The 19,671-nt window shown below is 39.1% G+C and overlaps 1 protein-coding gene across 2 annotated transcripts in view; it reads right to left on the bottom strand.

Moving 5' to 3' along the window:
* Window positions 1-13,610, bottom strand: part of RFX3 (regulatory factor X3) — a 103,658-nt gene extending 90,048 nt beyond the window's left edge. For both annotated transcript variants that reach the window (XM_050328514.1, XM_050328513.1), the window contains exon 1: window positions 13,355-13,610. The gene's annotated coding sequence lies outside the window, so the exon portion shown is untranslated. The remainder of the gene's footprint in view (window positions 1-13,354) is intronic.
* Window positions 13,611-19,671: the final 6,061 nt, after the last annotated feature.

The raw sequence follows: 19,671 nt of genomic DNA on the forward strand, positions 1-19,671 counted from the left end.
ATATTTCCTAGATAGATATCAATACTTTTATTTTTGTTCCATGTGTGATTTAGAACAAACCACTTCAACTTATATTTTTAGCTACCAGGTATATATTTATAAACAATATTCTAAAATTATTAAATCCTCCTTATCAATACACTTCTATTAAAGAAATCCACTTTCTAAGCTCTTAGCTAAGATTGACTTTAGACAGCATGTGAAAATATGAAACTGTCAAATGAATATATGCATATTGTTTCTTATTCGGTAGGTTTAGCTACCATGGGTTTTTCTGCCCCCAAAGAAAAACCACTGAGATAGAAAAAATATGAAGCACAATGTAAAACCCAAATGAAGTGAAGAATAATGAGAAACATCAGCAGACAGAAATGGGAATTAAAAAAAAAAAAAAAAAAAAGGGGGAGGAACTCAATTATAAAAAAAAGAATTTCATTAATCAAGGTGGTACTATACAATAGGGAATACTTAGCAAATCTCAATGTTTACAGTAATTGTACTCACAATACAAATGGAATATTAAAAATGGCACAATTGGATCCAAGGCATGTTTGTTTGTTTGTTGGCTTCTAAGGTTACAAAACACTCCCAAGAGAAATTTTCATATTACCTGACAAAAAGCTTTATGCTCAGGAAGTTTAAGTAATTTCACTTTCAAAAAATGGCTTAATGAAAGGTAATGGCAACTGATTTTTATAATTATTTGGTAAGATTTGTTTTATTAGGCTGCAACCTACTGCCCTGATAGAGAATAAAAACCCAATTCAAATATAAAGAACATTCGGTGACAATATTTATTCAAGATTTATTTTATGAACAGCAGAAACTGAATTTGATTTCTGAGTCTTAAATTAAAGCCATATGACTATATAACATATCATTTAACTGTCTTCCATATTTACCAAGTAACAGGAAAATAACATCAAATAGCTACCATTGGCTATCTCATTTACAGTATGGGAACATAAAAATCTAAGCTGCGACACATACAACACCAACACTGAGTATCTATTTATATAATTTTTGAGATATGCTGACATTTATTCCATTTGTTTTCCTTATGGCAGCTCTTTGTTTTGCTCACCAAGATTTATAGCACTTTAATTACTTGAAATTCATTTTAATAATTGATTTGTAAAAGTCTGATGAGACTTGACAGGAACATTCTAAAAGACATGGACAGTAAAATAGAGTAACTTGGAAAAGGTACTGACTGTGTTACAGTGTTAGTTCTCTTAGGACACTCAAAGTTTTCACTGCGCAGAAAAAGGATTTTTCCTTGGAAAAGATTTGGGAAACATTATGAAAATCCTGCATCCCACTTCCACTTAAATTCTCAAATTCGATAGAGGTAAGTTAAGTAAATTATGAGTAAAATAAAAACACAGGTCTCAGCAATCTATTTGCTTATCCCTGCCTTAATCATTCAATTCAACTCAACTTATTAACAAATATGAAACGTTTGCATTTAAATAAAGGGATTACTTTCTAATACTGCCTTGATTATCAAAACTGTATGCATTATAATTAGTAACGTATACGTATGTTTTTCCTTATCCCTCAAGCAGTGTTAAACAAAAGTAAGAGATACAACAATTTTGCTATGGACTTTGAATGACCCACCACGATCAAACCTCAGCCAAAACTAGCAAAACACCCCCAAACAGAACCACTTCAATCACTAGAAGCATTGATTATGAAACTATTTTTCTGACTTTACCAATAGCAGTTACTGTAATATGCACTTCCTTAGACCCTTGCTCTTTATCTCCATTATTCATTTCATATTTGCAGCTATATGATAAAGCAAACTTTTTTTTAAAACAAACATCTCTTTATAGAGACAAAAACAATCATCCTTGCTTCCCAAATTCTTTTTTGGACTCAATCCAATTCTTATCAAAGTGAACACAGGTGTGTTATAAGAAAATATTTTAGACATCCTCATAACAAAAAAAAACCCTCTTCGGATTCCTGGCTTTCATGTATCTTGAACACCACTTACAAATCACCAGGCAGTTAGCCAAATACAGAATGTTTCACCAAACCCCCTGTATTTGTTTCACCAAAGACAGGAAATTATCCAATTTATTTCAAAATTCTAAATAATTTCCAGTAAAAATGTTTGTGGTGGTTTTAATCTAGGCCTTCCCTGGTGACCAGTTTGTAACCAAGGAAGGGGCAGTGTTCCCAGTATTCCATACGATTTTTACATAAATAAGAAGGGAGGAGAGGCCTTTGCTCTCTTTTCTTCCAGCGAGGTTTGGGAACAGTGGGTCCTTGCATTGGCCTCGCTTATCTAAGGCTGAGGCCTGCAGCGACCACTGGCCTGCCACATGGGGGTTCGGAAAGTGCTGGCTGTGTCTGCCAATCCTGCTTTTCTAAGGGACGTGGTGAGATTAGTTTTACTAGTTATTTTACTAGTTCTCGGGTTTGATTGCGTATATCTGCTCGGTGTCCCTTTTTTGTCTCCTTTTGTTCCTTTTCCCCTTTCCCTATCCCTTCAGGGGGTGTTTGGATTCCTTTTTGCTGTGTACATAGCATCTTAACTGTAATATACATCAAATATATATTTTTTTAAATATAACTAACTTGATTTCTGGGTTCTTCAATTTGCATAGTTTTTTTTCCTTTACCCTGGGAGAAAAAGGAAGGGGGAAGGGGCGGAGGCTGCTACTGGGGGTTTGGCCATTTGGCAGGGAGCCAAGTCCGAACCATCACAATGTTGTTTGCAGTTTTTCCTCTTTTCATTTATTTTTCTCTTTTGCCTCAACAAAAATGTGCAAATGCAATCAATTGCAACAGAAATGGCCAACAAGAAGACAAACTAGATCCCATCTAGGAACTTCTGCTGTAGAGCAAGAACCACAAGTAAAACCATAGCATAGCTTGGGCTGCCATGGATTTCAGGAGCTCCCAAGTCCAACTTACTTCCCCCAAAGCAGACTCAGACTTGGCATCAGACCAGCTCCTCCTCCTTTATCCAGTCAGAGCCTGAAAATCTCCAAAGGCAGAGATGGCAAAACCTTGCTGCCTTGTGGGGTTGTCCTCATCCTGAAAAATATTTTCCTTATCTCCAGTCTCTTGTTTCAGCTTAGGAATATTGTCTCTCATCCTTCTACCATGCACTTATGTGAAAAACCTGGCTCCATCTTCTTGAAGACCTCCTTATATTTAGGAACTAGGTATTAGGAAAGGCTGCTGTTAGGACCCCTGCAACTCTTTCTTCTCCCGACTGAACAAGCCCAGGTCCCTCAGTGTCTCCTTGGAGACGTGTGTGCTCTAGATCCTGACTGTCTTAGTGGGCCTCTGCTGAACTTACTCCAGTAAGTATGTTTACCAACATCGTTCCCACTGCCACAGGAGAGTGGGGGTTAGCGCAAAAGTAGAAATGAAGGTAAATGTTGCCTAATAAATTCAGAGAGGTGGGATAGCATTTCCCTCCATTTCCTGCCTATAGCCATGTTCATACAGCCCAAGTGACACTTTGGATTTTCCCTACAGCCAAGGCACACTGCTGCATGTTCAGGGCCTCAACAAGCCTGTAGTCCCAGCCACTCTGTCCCCAGCCTGTAATCTGCAGATTAACAGCTACAGGTCTGTGAGGCCCTTGAGAGCTGCACAGGACTGGTACTCCTCTCCCATTTGGCCAGTATATTACTGCAGAAGTAGGTTAAAAGAGTCTTTTTTTCAGTGACTGCTCTAGATTTCACTAAGTAGCACAAAATTACTGTGTTCATAACAGACAATCTGTATGTTTGCTGTAAGAAAAGATATGCTTTCTAACACCCTGAGAAGGACAGTTAACAGAGTATCCCAGAAAATATACTCAATACAGAAACGACATACCAGTCAGTGATGTGAAAACCATCAGTTTTACCCACTGCCCTAAAACACGTAACTCCATTCGACAAGGCTGAACCTCCTAGGTTAGCATGCAATGCCCTGCTAGATGATTGTTATTCCTGAGAAATTATCTGCCACATTTCTTTCACTCTCCAAGGAAAAATAGCCCAACGAGCCAAATACAAATAAACCACAAACTGCCCACCATACTGCACTGAGTACCCTAAGCATCTTCTGTTCCTTTAGCAAACAGAACTAGCAGGTTAAATGCTGTAACAAGAGTTACATAAAAAGCTTTTGAATCAGTACATGAAAGACAGAAGCACTTTATGTAAATTGAACATATTTTTAAAAACAAAATATAAATATTAGCCAATGAGAGTATATCATTGGGAGTTCAGAAGCATAACTGTAAAACAAAGTTACACTTGTGACCAGGCAGCTTGTTTTATGGAGATAACACAACTGATTTTATTAGAGGACCTAACACATTATGAATCAACATCTCAGTTCCCACTATTAACATCCAGTTATATCTTGGCCATTTTTAATGGCCAAACCCTGTTATGCTGCCTGCCATTCCTACGCTACAGACTCTGGGACAAGTATTATAGCATTTCTGATCAAAACTTCCCACACACACCTCCCTTCCCCTATCACAGATTACCAAAACTTAACTTCCATTTTCTTATCTGCTGCATAGATCTGTTTTCTTGCCTTGGACACTGTATCTTTTCCCATATAATGAAGTGTGGGAAGAGAATGTTATACTTTTAAACAAGATTAGTATTTCAACTTGAAATCAAGCAGTGGGAACCCTTAAAAGGCAATCTTCCACATGCAAGGTAATTCTAAAACTCCTCTTCATCTCAGTTGCCTGAAAAATGCTTGTAACTTGTGATTTGAGGCCACATGAAGAATCTGTCTGCATTAGGTCAAGAAAGTTGGTCACTGCAGTGCATCTAGTTTTTCCCTAGAGTCAAGAAATGTCAGTTTCTTCAGATTCAACATGGAGAAGTAAATACTAAAGAAACAACAAGCAGTGAAGATACTGAATACCTGTTAATCACTGTTACAGTGTACACTGTAACAGTGTAACACACTGTTTACCTTCCTGCTAAAGACAGGAAACTCGACTTAGTGGTTCATATCAGGATCATGGCAGGCAATTTTAATATCTGAAATTTAAACCTTGGTAGGATCTGACTCCACAAACAACTTTAGATATAAGACACTACTGATATCTGGATATCCCAGACCACACAAGTTCATAAGGTTACACAGTTTGATTACTAACTATCTGGATGACCTGAAACAACAGCATTAAAAAAACCACTACACCAAACAGATGCAACTGAACCAGCATAAACTCAGAACTTTTAAAACACTATGAGGTCTGTTCCATAAGATAGAGTCACTATTTTAATGATAAATTATGCTATTGCTTTGTAGGACCAACTCTAATTCTTGGTCTACTAAAGATAAACCTTTCCTCGGTTTGACAGAAGCGTGCCAAACAAAGGGTGCTTCAGTCACAAAATCTTAATTTTGTAAACCAGTCCCAGGTTTGCAAAATACTAAGCCTTTTTCATCTCCGCATGACCACAGACCCAGTGCACCAAATCTCTACACATTTACCTGCCCACTATTGTCCCTGTCAGGACTGTGCTCCTTATAGTACAAAAGAGTTTCAGAACTGGAGAAAACCTGAGCAACTCAGGACAACCATCAGTCAGAAAGCACCTGGAAAGAGACAACACCATGAAGAGCTGTGCTTTTATCTTAAGTCATTCACTCTTGCCTCACTTCAAAACCCAGAATCTAAGTACAAAATTATTTCCACAAAATAAGGGAATGGAACCTATGTTTTTGTGCTACTTACCTCCATTTACGAATAAATAAAAATTACATTAAATTATGTTAAATCTGTGATTCATACTAAGCATGTTTTGCTCCCTAAAACAACAGAAGAGCTTCCATGACTTTCAGAAACTCCAGCGAATAATCTTCCTGATATTACAGGGTATTGATATCATAGGGTATTGCTATTACTGTGATACAGAATCAACCCCGAGGAACTAAAAACATACTAGAGTCTGTTAACTAAATTTGACAGGAAAACAATACAATGAATGTAGAAGAACTACTTATCAACTCCTTTGCAAACTGCAACTCAGATGAAGTGGTTTAACACAGTGTGGACAAAATAAAATAGGTTATTAAATGGTGATTATAGAAAAACTAATTTTCTAAAAAAAAAAACACTTCCAAAAGCAGGTATTGGTTTCCAATTAACGCAAGTAGTTCTAAGGCAAGGTTTTTTCTTTACTGTATCTCCCAAATTTGCTGAGATGCAAAGTAATTAACAATGAATCACAATAATAAATATAGTATATAAAACCTTAACTAGAAAAGGAAATTAACAATCCTTTGTGTATAGTCATATAATGGAAGAACTACAGTATGCATATTATCAGCAAAAATAGGAAGGAGGAAACATTCGTCCTGCATTAAATCTCTAACTCTATTGTCTGTCTTCTCAAGCCACAGAACAATAAAGAGGTAAGAATACAGCATGCATCTTACTGGAATAGAAATTAGGGTTTTAGATGGACAATTCTGAATATTTTTGCAGCAATTAAATAGAAAAGGAATCTTGATATTTATGAGACATTTAACATACCAAAGAAGTATTAACATTCACCACTGCATTCAATGGCAAGAGAACTACAATTATTTTGCTATTTTTCCTTTCACCTACCAATAGTGAGTAGACTTAGTTCTCCTTAGTAAGTACCAGTTACTTTTTGCAGTTCAACTCTCTTAGACTTGCCTGTCAATTTCACTCTCAGCTGTTTGCAATGCAGAATGCTACCATGAGATAAGGAAGAGAAAGCTCAGGTGATAAGAGTCTAGTTTTGTTTAGATGAGGCTACACAGTCCAACAGCAACATTTAAAAAATGCATTGTGGATAATCTGCAACAGATCACACCAAAAGACAACAGTTCAAATTGACAACCCTGGTCATCTAATCCACTAGCAAGTAAACCTCTCAAAAATCCCGTAAACATCCAATATCACTGTCAGATTAAGGGAAATACATAAGCAAGACTGCTCTCCCTTCTTCCCGCCCCAGATTTAGGCACATCTGGGGAGGGGGGAGAGAAAACCAGACTAAAGTTATTAGAGAAACAATATACAAAGCATCACCTGAAAATTCAGAAAATATGAGCTAGCTCATTGAAGTCAAAAATGTATTTTCGAATTTCAGCTTCACAGAAGCATAATAAATAGCTCTCTATAGCCTTAATAACTGTCTTGTAAGCAGTTCCGGCTCAGAATCCTATTACATTTTTCCAAATCCTTGCAAGGAAAGCATGGTTAACAGTACAGGAAAAAAAGAAGTTATCACATAAAAAACCACCCCCAAAAAACCAAAAAAACCAACCAACTAACCAAAAAGAAAAAAAATACACCCTCCTAAAACAAACAAACAAACAAAAAACCCACACAACAAAAACAAACAAAAACCCCACACAACAAAAACAAACAAACCACAAATCCAGAACACCTTAATTTAGGTAAAGACTCAATGGCAGCTGTAAAGTGACATACTACACACTTTAACAGATTTGCTTGTTTCTATTTCTACTTTGAAACGTTGCATGATTTAACTACACTGAGTTTAATGTTTAGAAAACATCCCTGAGGTGGTATGTAAGAGAAAGCATGGTTAGATTAATTATAATGAGGTAGTAAAACAGAAGAGAGAATCCATTTACTTGGTAGATAAACAGTAAACACAGCTTTGAGTCATTAGTTGCAGAGGCAGCATCCAAAGCTTGAACAAGATCTAAATACACGGCTCTTGCCCTATTAGAAATCAGACTTCAATAAGAAGAAAATGAAAGAAGTAATTATATTGTTTACTCAGAGATGGTCTAAGAAGCTGAGATACAGTCAATGTACTGGGTCCACGGGTGAATGAAATGACCTGTAAAAATAGTGCTAAGTATCTTTTTCCTCTCTTTAATGAATGAATAAAAGTAATAAAAGTTACAAGTACACTCAAATTCAGCTACTCATATACAGCATTTGACATTATCATAGCATTGCTATGGATGTCAAACAAGACCGGTTAGAAATAAGACAGGTATTTACACAGGAAGTCTGATTTGCTAGAAATTAAACTTTCAAGTCTCATTAAAATTTATATTGTAAACCAGGAAATTTTTTTATCAAACAGACCTTACATATAGTCTAACCACCTCTTCTTGATTTAAGGCCACTAAAACTGAAGACAGGGGACCAAAACCAAACAACTTGCCAAAGTGGAACATGAAAGACAATTAAAGGTAGTGTGCAAAATCAAGCAATTTAAGGTGTACTACCCAAGCTCCAGCCTGTACATTTTCACATGCTTCCAAAGGGAAATTACACTGAACTAGACACACTATCCATGACACATACAAAACCAATATTACCTTATTAATCTTACAGTGTATGATTAAAAAAAAGGTATTATTAAACGACAGAAGTTACTGCAATTAAATTCTAATCTAATTTATCCACAGATAAATTTTTGAACTAAAACATAGTGGTACTTGTAAATTTCTAGAGGCTGGGGCTGTTGCGGGTTTGGTTTGTTTTTTGTTTGGTTGTTTTTTGTTTTGTTTTGAATAGTAGGGGGTTGGTGGTTTTCCTTCCCAGAACTAATGATTGATGGAGAAAAATATCCTGTCTCTTTTGTAATTCAGGAGTACGTGGGTATGGTTCAATCTCAGTTTCTTCCAGGAAGAGTTGCAGTGAGAAAGAAAGAAAGAAAATCTATAAACTGCAATGCATTTTTTAAAAAGCATTCAGATATAAATAAACAAGTTACATAAAATGTGAATACAGACTTATAAATGAAAAGTATAACATACAATTAAAGTCACTCCAAAATACACGTGTCTCTCGGGCAAGTTCATGCAGTACTTCAATAAGTATACACTGTTTCAGCTATATGTGATAAAGACATAATTTACATACAAATCTTTGTTCTCTTTCAATGAACAGAGATTGTATTTTAAGTGTGTGTGTATATCTACACACACAGACATAATCAGATACGGAGCAGCCAATTTCCTCTATGATTTTTAGCATAATATTGTCAACACGCTAAGTTTGCTATATTGCACTGCACAGAGGAAAGCGGGAAAATTTCAGTAAGGTTTATTCAAATCCCATATGCATTATCAATGTATTTCAATGAAAGAACTTTTAGGATTTGCTTTTGGTTTTGTATTTCAAATAGCATAGCACCCTCTGGTGCATCTACTAGAAAGAAAACAACTAACAATAAACACCAGTCATTGTTTTCCGATAACTCTTCGGCATTTTTGTTTCTAAGGGCTTCTTTTTTCTTTTTTTTAATGTTGTCTTTTTTGTAATAAACTTCTTTTTCATGTTTCCTTATTAAAATCTTTTGTAACTGAGGATATTATAAGTACTGAATAAAAAAAATGTAAAAGAAAACTGCAGATGTGCTAATACAAAGAGGTACCAGAAAAAAAAATCTAAAACAAACAGAAGTTTGAAACTAACCCCGTGTCCTTAATAATAAGTCATTTTTATTAAAAAATATTCTAAAGTGGAATATTCTTTAAGTAAAAAAAGTTAAATAAGTTAATGAAACAAAATGTTACACCAAGCAACACATCTGCTCTTGGACTTGCAAGAATGACAATTATTAGGACTACAGCTATCCACACACTCATAAACTGCTAAATTTCACACCCAAATAATCTCTTTTCAAAGTCCACTGAGTAAAGAATTAAAAAGATGACATGACTGTACTACAGGGAACACTTCATACTCTGATATAACATTTTAACTATTAAAACACAAACTCTGATATGACACATCAAACTATTAAAATACACCTAGTCACTGGGAAAATAATCTCTTACAAAAGTACATTCTGCTAATCACAGAAGTGGAGATCACCATCTGCTTTAGGCAGCTCTTTTGTAAACCTCTGGAAGTCTCAACACAAGGCAAAAGAAATGAAAGTGACACCTGTTTAAATCAGCCATCTGTCTCTAACAAACTACATTTAGCCAAATCAGAATATGTACTGATCCTTAAATTTCCAAAATATGGGTATAATAGCATCTGTGAGAAAAGAGAAGTATTGTTATGATTGACAACCAACTGTAGGCAAAATACATAAATAATAAACTTGTGGCTAATACAAAAAAATGTCTTAAACATTAGTCTATTCATTTTAAAAGCCTCGATGATTTTTTCAGCCTCTTATTAAAAAAATCAGCACTTTAATTGATAATTTCAAAACATTCTGCTTTTTTGTATTCTAACACATTCATTTGACAAGGAGTTTGATTTTGAAATGGATCTCCAGCTACATGGATATTACATTGACACTGAAAGTTTATTTTTTATTCTATTTGTATTTGTAGGGCACTCAGAACATGTCTTTTCAACTGAAAATTATTTTTAAAAAGTATTTTAATAGTCACATGTATTTTTTAAAGCCTATTCATTTTTTAAGCATTTCTCATGACACAGGAGATACATACCTGCAAATGGTAAGCTTTCGGAGACTGCAGGTAAAAATACAACTAATTGAGAATTTTTTAAAAGGGAAGAAAGCCTCAAAGTAAAGCATGAAAATCAGAAACACTAGCTACAACACTAAAAGGAACTACAACGATAAAGCCTTTCCTCTCAATATAAAGTTTAGTAAAAATGGAAAGAAACTGCAACATTTATTTCTGTAGGCAATTTTGTGATTAACAAACTATCCTATCAGGCAGGAACAAGAAATGGGATAGTGCTAACAAAGCTGAATGTAATTATCAAATAAAGCACCACAACTTTGAACTCCTTAACAGCATTGTACCTTTGATTCCCATTTCCTATACCTACACTACATTAGTGAAAGGGTTTCTCCACAGTAGCACAATATAGGTTTAGCTCAGTAGTAATACAGCAGAGCGTAAAATCCTGACTGGCTCCTTTGGATACACTGAAAAACCATTAGACAGTTACACCATATAAGTCATAAAAACCTATGCGTTAAAAAAAATATAATCACAAGCCACCTGATTTTCAAACACTGGTTAGCATCACAAACACCAACTATTTTGTTAGCTGTGGGCATTAGAGAATCAGAATGCATAATGAAGATCTCATCTGTGGTCATCACAGTATCTCAGTGATAATAAAGAGTCCGTACTTTTCTCAGTAAAATCCATAATACTGAAAGAGATAATTATACCTAAAGTATTATTTTCCAAACTGCAGTCACTGGCTAAAGAAAATGGGTCTAAATAGTACTACAAAGGTTGCTGGTTTTAGACAAAATCATGTGCTTTTAATATGATTTTTAAGACCTGTATGTCTTCTCACAGACCTAAAACAGAAAGTTTGTCTCACACACATGCACACACTTTCCTTTGCTACCCAGGGGCCTGGGTACATGTTCTGCAAAAACAGAATTCAATACTCAGGGAATGACCCAATCCTGAGTAGTATTCTGTCCCACTCTAAGAGGACTGCTCAAGAAAGATACGGTGTAGAGAGGACATCTTCTCTTTTCAACAACAGTAGATGCCAGAAATTATTTAAAAACCAATGAACTGCAGAAAATAGTAACAAATGCATCAAGATTTAAGTGTGCCATATAACTGATACCATACTAGAACCTGCACTAAAAATTTTTAATGTCTTTAACATATTTGACAGTAGGACCTAGAAAATCAGCATGCAGTGGTTTAATCTTTGAGTAAAATAATAAAATAATGATGATGTAGAGACTTTTGATCATTACTCAAAATAATTTATTTCCTAAGTTATTGTTGGCCCGTGAAATATACATTAAAAAGAAAAGACAGATCAAATATGCCTTACCTCAAGAAATATTACTATCAACAATGCATTAACTACTTAGCAGATTTTGTAGCCGATACTCACTTTAAAAAATTGCCTCATTCATTGGTAGTTCCAATATGAGACAAAATGAGCATCTTGTAGTTGAAATTGTAATGAGAAATCCTGCATTTTACACAAGGTTCCAAAGATAAAAAACCGGAAAACAGTATATACAATGAAAATGTAGGGTTTAGATTAAAAACAAGAACATAATTTTCTTCTAATTATTTTACTAAATAAATAAGTTATCACTTCAAAAGTAAAAAAAGCCTGCCACAACAACCCACAATTTGACAAGTCAAAGGGGAGAGTGTAACTAGATACGGAGATGTTAAGAGAATTTCACTGCCATAAAAGATGCCTAAAATTCAGTTAAAGAATTCAAAAAGTGTATGAAGTGTATGATTTGACATTGCTGACAACACAAATCTCTAGATCCTAATAAGCAATCACAAAAAGGATGAAGAAAACAAGCATTTTGGACTGAAAATACAAAGCAACCACACTCATTAATAACATGATTTCTACAACATCTCCTTGAGAGGTAAAAAACTGCCTCTTCTCTCTTTTGCAAACACACTCTTGAAATACAGCAGCAATAGCAAAATCAGAGACTTTGTTTTAATACTATTTCTTGTTTTCTCCATTCTTTGCTGCTCAGCACTGAAACTTGCAGTCAGGATCTTGAACTGCCATCATTGTGGAGACTTTAAGGAAACTGAAATGGATTCTCTCCACACGAACGTAACTCATGTGCAATAAACTAGACCTACACACTCACTGTTTCATACTACACTGGCAATATGAAAGCACCATTTAAAAGACAATTCCCTGCAGAAGGAGTGTGACAAGAAAAAAAAGCACCTGCTACTGTGTGTGTGTATGGGTGGGGGTATGAATAAACAAAAACCCACTTCACAATACAAAGGAAATGTAGCTTGCACTAAAATAAACAGCAACACTAATTATGAATAAAAGTAAAAATCATACAGAAAGCACAAAAAAAAAAAGAGTAGCTGATATGACCGATAGCAGGAGACTACCATTAAAAGATACAGCAAGTTCACAAAACCCTGAAATATTTAGTAGTCACATCAAATCAGAACAAGGCCCCTATACGTGAAAGGGGAAAAACAACCCCTGCTCTAGCCGTCCTATAGGATCCGTCTCCGGCTGCATCTTTCCTCCCAAACCCACGGCATTTTTTCGGGTTTAAAGTCAGTAACCTTCGCCTGCGGCCGATTTCTCCACCTCCCGACCAGTACGATCGAGAGACTCGAGCCGGACGCACACCCACCGCATCCCAGCGATTGTCCCGGAGGTCCCGCAGCATCGCCCAGCCGGTGCCGCCGCTCGCCCGCGCGGGGCCGGCCCCGCTGCCCGCCCCGGCACCCCCGCCCGTGCTCGCGCCCCGCTCCACCCCGCGCCGCGCTCCCGGGGCCGGCAGAGACCGGAGGGTGCCCCGCGAGCACGGGAGAGCCGCGAGGGCACATCCCGGGCCTGGATGCCGCGCGGGGGAGGAGGAAGAGGAGAAGAAGGGAGGGCCGGGGAGCGCCCGCCGAGCGCGTTCACCTGTGCCGGGGCGGGCTGCGGCGGCGCTCCCGCTGTCGCTGCTGGTGCTGGCGGCGGCTGCGGTTGTTGTTGTTGTTGTTGTGGTGGGTGACGGTGAGGCGGGGGGTGCGGAGCAGCGGCAGGAGGAGGAGGAGCAGGAGCGGGCGCGGAGCGGCTGTTGTTGATGGGTAACAGTCGCCAGGACTACGGTGACTATGGCGCTCGACTCACAAGGCAACGGTTGCTATAACTCACAAAAGGGAGAGCGGGAGCGGAGGGAGGGACCGGCGGCCGGACGGAGGGAGGCGGGGGCGGTGGCGCGGCGCGCGCCCCGGAAGGGGCGGGGCTTGCGGTAACGGCCGGTGCTCGCGGCGGGGGCGGCGCCCTCCCCGCCCCGCCCGGCCCGGTGCGCGCGCCCGCCCGGCTCTGCCCCGCGTGGAGGCGCGCGCGGCGGGCACGGTGGGACGGCGCGGCGGCGGCGCGAGACCCGCGCGGGGGCTGGGGGCCGCGCGGGAGCCGCTGACGCCACTTCCGGCGAGGGCCCGGCGGGAGGGGCTCGCAGGCGCCGTCCCTCCCGCCCCAAGATGGCGGCGGCTCCGGAGCTCCCCCTCCGCCCGGGTCTGCGCTGCCATCTTCCAGCGGGAGAGGAGGAGGGGGAATGGGAACGAATGGCCGGCGGGGTTGGAGGGGGGAATGCCACCCACGCTGTGCCTGTCCCGCCGGTCGCCGGGCTTCTGCGGGGGGCCCAGCTGAGCCCTCGGCGTGCGCGGTGGCAGCTCTGGGCCCACGTGGCCTTTTCGAGCTGAGTGCGGGCGATGGGGCCGCGGGTGCCCTGCTGGCACAGTCACAGGATCAGCTGGGTTGGGCAAGATCTCTGAGGTCACCGAGTCCAAACTGTGACCGAACACGACCATGTCAACTAGACCATGGCACTGAGTGCGGCATCCAGTCCCAAACACCGCCACGGAGGTTACCACTTGGGTGTGGTAGCCGGCTTGTGCTCCTAACAAGCTGTGTCTGCTTGCTCCAGGTGTATACAGAATTGTGTAGGGTTGAGAGGGAGCTCTGGAGACCATCTAGTCCAACCCCCCTGCCAAGGCAGGGTCACCTGGAGCAGGTGACACAGGAAAATATCCCTGTGGGTTTTGAATATCTCTAGAGAGGGAGACTGCACAACCTCTGTCACCCTCAATGTATTAAGAAGTTCTTGCCTATGTTGAGGTGAAGCATACTTGAGGGATGGGAGACCTTGAGGCTGTATATGCAGTGCCCACGCATCTAGTGTCCGGTGCTTTGTATCTCTGTAGTCCCATTGTGTCCCCATCTGCAGCCCTTTACTATCCAGCAAAGTATTTCTGAAGCTCTGTACACAGCTGCTGCAACCTCTGCAACCAGTAATGCTTGCCTGTAATCCATGTAAACCATGGCATTTCCTCATGACAGTTCCTTGTGTAGTGGTGGGTATCCTCAAATGTTCCACCAACCCATTTTACCAGTCTTGACATCTTTCTCACACCTCTTGCTGCAAGAACTCAACCTTTGTATGACATACCCTACAACCACCCCACTTCACCTGTCCCTACAGGAACAAACTGAAATTGCTTTTACATACCACAGAAGCATTTTCAAAACATTGGTAGATTTACTCTAATTGCAGGACCCTGTGTAACCATTATAGCTGTAAAAACTGTTTACTAGAAAATACTGAGAAAGATACTAAGTATATCTTTAAGTATATAACAACAGTTTAACTGACAGAGATTTGTCTATAACACAACAATCTTGAAATAATAAAACTTACATCATTAGCCTTTTCAATCAGAAACACTAAAATGGGAAACAACTATAAGCAATATAATTTAATAATGATACATAGCAATGCACTTAGTTTGATAGCAAAAGATATTTTTATAAGCATCTTTCATTCTGTCTATCCAGCAAATACGTTTTTGTAGCTGGTATGCTAGTACATGGAAATGTTTGAGGTTTGAGTGTTTTCATTGAATTTTAAATCTCATATGAACAAGGTAAAAAACTAAAAAGAGTTGTTGGACACTGAGTAGTTCTACCAGAAAAATTGCCAGAGTGATGTGACCCAGTTCACTGGTAAAGCTTTAGCAACATTCATGTCATCCATATTGCTAAAGAAAGCATTGACTTCAAGTGTTTTACTTCTGGATGTCTTTTCTGTTGTGTCAGTTGTCACTTGCATGTTTTTGGCAACATGAGCACGGTGAGCTGTGGTACATACCATGGAGTTGGAGGATAAAACCACTGGGCTATTAATTTTTTTTTCTCAAATCATGAAATTTACGTGTCTGTCTGTGTGGAAAGAACAAATCAAGGCCTTGACAGAGATTTAAGATATAGGCTTATCAGTAAACAGTTTCCTCGAGCCAGTGTATTTGCAAAATATTTTAGTCTACACCAGCATTTCAGTCTATAAATATATGATCAGTTGTTGTGTCAAAGGGAAGAAGCTAATTTTGTTACAGGAAAATTATTTAATCACTTCAATGTTCTGATGTTTACATTCATTAAATTATTTTGCAGAGATACTCAGATCAATCAGGATCTGATGGAAACTCTTTCAAATAATTTCAAATACATTTCTACAAATTTTTGTTTCAACATTTTAGCAATTTGATCTTTATGAAAAAACACTTTTTTTGAACTTGTCAACAGTTATTCATGGAAAGGTAATCACTAAAATATTCAGTTGCTTCATAGAACTTTTGTAACAGTATTAAACAACCCGCCAAATTGAAATATGAAAGCACTATTGATTAATAGTGTGTATTGCTAAAAGCCTTATGGTTTATATTTAGATACAGAATATGCTGCATATCTCAGTTTAATTTTGTATGTTCTTATGTGGATAAGGAATAATCAGAATATAATCAAAGTTGTTCACCAGTGGACTAAAAGAGGGCTGGAACAGAAGCTGGTCATGGATTTCAAATATTATTGATTTTTGTTGTCAGAATCAAAACTTTAACACCTTGGAAAAAAAGAATTGGCATCATATGCAGGAATTTCTACTGCAATTTCTGATGTTGAGAATGCTAATGGAAGAAAGACTGTTCCTATGGATTACTTTTTTTCTGATACTGGATTTATAATGCTTCAAGTTTTTGTTTTTCAACAGAGCTACATATGAATATTTCTTATAAAGTCATAATTAGCTGTCTAGTAATTTCATACAACATCACTCTTTTTTAAATTGATTTTTTTAGGTCCAATTCATAGGTTGTTTGCATTTCCTAGTGGTTTTTAGATGCACTCTTTGATTTGTAGCATATCTGAAATATACCATAATGCATTCCTGTCAGCCATGTTGTACAGAACGCAGTAGGGATGTATCTTATGAAACAGTACAAAGACAACACAAAATACTGAAGTAAAGTGTGTGAGAGCAATCAAACTGATTGAGTACATCAATTTTTACTGGCCCAGATGGTGTAAGTTAATACCTAGAAAAGTGCAAGAGCAAGCATATATGTTTTTTTACTTGTTTAACTTTACCGCCCTATGACCATTTTCGTTTTACTGATTTTCTGAACCCTGCATGATTAGTCTTTTTTGTAAACATCAGAGAATCTTTTCCAAGAATTTATCCAAGCACCCCTTGAACTCATGTATAAGTAACATTTTTTGCAACATCTTTTCCAAAAATCTTTCATCAAGAAGACCCAACTGTCTGGCAGATTTTATATGAAAAACCAAGCCCTTTTGCATTCTTGTAAGTCTAGTCCCATTGATTTCTGTGTTTTTCATTCCAATGAGTGCTCATGATGAGAGGGAAAAAGGCAAAGGAGATACGTACAGATATTGATGTTAAAGGATAGGCAACCTAGTGCAGATTCAGAGGCTGCAATGCCTGGAGTGTCCTTGAATCAAGGAGTCATAAAGTAGCTTGGGTTGGAAGGGACCTTCAGAGGTCACCCAGTCCAACCCCATGCAGAGAAGAGGGACATCTCCAACCAGATCAAGTTGTGCAGAGCCCTGTTCAACCTGACCTTGAATGGTTCCAGGGATGGGACATCCACCACTGCTCTGGGAAACTTGTGTCAGTGTTTTACCACTCTTGTGTAAAATTTCTTCCTTATATCTAATCTGGATCTACCCTTCATAAGCTTAAAACCATTCCCCCTTGTCCTATCACTACAGACCCTACTAAAAAGTGTGTGTTAATCTTTCTTATAAGCCCCCTTTAAGAACTAAAAGGCAGCATTAAGATCTACAAAGAGCCTTTTCTTATCCAGGCTGTTCAACTCCAACTGTCTCAGCCTTTCCTCATAGCAGAGGGGCTCCAGCCTTAATCCTTGTGGCCCTCCTCTGGACCTGCTCCAACAGGTCCATGTCTTTCCTGTACTGAGGATTCCGGAGCTAGATGCAGTGCTCCAGGTAGAGTGCCACCACAGCAGAGTAGAGGGGTACAGTCATTCAGGAACACACATTCTATCAATCTGTACCAGATAGATGAGGAACTGAGATGTCTTTTCTTCTGCTGACTCAACTACCTGTGCATGTTTGGCCTTGGGGATGGGAAAAGGTGGCTGCACTGCTTTGCTGGGCAGGAGGTGCAGTAGAGCACACATTTCATGGTTGCCTAGGCCTTCTATTATGTGGACAGTAGTGCTATGCTGCTTTGGAAGTCCTGGGTTCTGATGAAGATAACTTTATATCTTTTCCACATAAAAAATACTTTATTTTCTTAATTTATATTCTTAAAAATATTATTTGTTGTATTTTTATTTTACCCTAGATGCTGGATCTCTCATCAGTTGTTGATGAGACTGATTGGGTATTGTCTTTTGTCAGGGGTTTTCCATGTGAACTGTTCACCTCTCTCTTGTACTCTCTGGCATTAGTACTGTTGCTGTTACTGTCCGCTTTCTTATCTCATTGCTATTTCCAGTAAATTATCCTCATCTCAGCCCGTGATCTTTACTTTTTGTGGCTCCAATTCTCTTCTCCAGCTACCTGCAGGAAAAGGAGGAGGGGGAACGAGTGAGCAGCAGCCTGGTTTGGAGAGTCTCATTGGGAGTAAATAAACTGGGGACTACCATTCCTAAACCACCACAACTGTACATACTGAGAGCTTTCTGCCACTACCTCTGTGCTTGCTATGCACTGGAGGATTTAAGAGACTGCAGCCTGATCACTAAATTGAGTATCTTGAATGCAGACTAGCAACTGAAACATAATATGGGCACTCATGGAATGCATCTTCCAGTTTGGCTACATTAGAAGGTGTGTTGCAAAGGTGGCATTGTGAAGAGAGTCAAGTGATAAGTGAGGGCAGTAGATTTGCCTTGATAATGCACTGTTCGTATGCACTAAAATACTGTAGTAGCATATCCAAAGATAACTCAGAAGCTTGACCTGTTAATCACTATTTTCAGTATAATAGGAACTCAGAGCAAAAAAAAGAGGTTTTATCATCTCTGGAGGAAGGGACAGGCAACTCAGGAAGAGTGCAAGGATTTCATTAGGTCATGTAGAGAGAAAATGAGAAAATTAGAAAGGCAAAAATTCAACTAGAACTCAATCTGGCTGCCACTGTGAAAGATAATAAAAAGTTGTTTTATAAATACATCAACAGTGAAAGGAGGAACAAGGAAAATCACCATCCTTTATTGAACACAGAGGGGACATTGTCACTAAGGACGAAGAAAAAGCTGAGATACTTAATGTCTTCTTTGCCTCAGTTTTTAACAGTAAGACTGGTTATGCTCAGGAAAACCAGTCTCATGAGCTGGTAGACCGGCACAGGGAGCAGAATAGATTCCCTGCAATGCAGGAGCAAGTAATTAGTGGCCTGCTGAGCCATTTAGACATTCAGAACTCTATGGGACTGGATAGGATTCATCCAAGGGTACTGAGGGAGCTGGCAAAAGAACTCACTAAGACACTTTACAGAATTTATCACCAGTCCTGTTACACTGGGGAGGTCCCAGAGGACTGGAGGTTGACCAGTGTGGTGCTCATCTATGAGAAGGATCTGAAGCAGGATCCAGAGGACTGCAGGCCTGCCAGCCTGACTTTGGTGCTAGGGAAGGTTATGGAACAGAGGATCTTGAGTGTGATCACACAGCACACGCCAGAAACCGGGACATCAGACCCTGCCAGCAGGGGTTTGTGAAAGGCATATCCAGCTTCACCAACCTGATCTCCTTCTATGACAAGGTGACCTGCCTAATGGATGAGGTAATGGTTGTACATGTTGTCTACCTGGACTTCATCAAAGCCTTTGATATTGTCTCCTGTGGCATCTTCCTGGAAAAGCTGACAGCTCATAGCTTGGACAGGTTCACTCTCCACTGGGTTAAGGA

Source organism: Myiozetetes cayanensis, unplaced genomic scaffold (genome assembly GCF_022539395.1).
Source record: "Myiozetetes cayanensis isolate MyiCay16 unplaced genomic scaffold, myiCay2020 scf4, whole genome shotgun sequence".
NCBI lineage: Eukaryota > Metazoa > Chordata > Aves > Passeriformes > Tyrannidae > Myiozetetes > Myiozetetes cayanensis.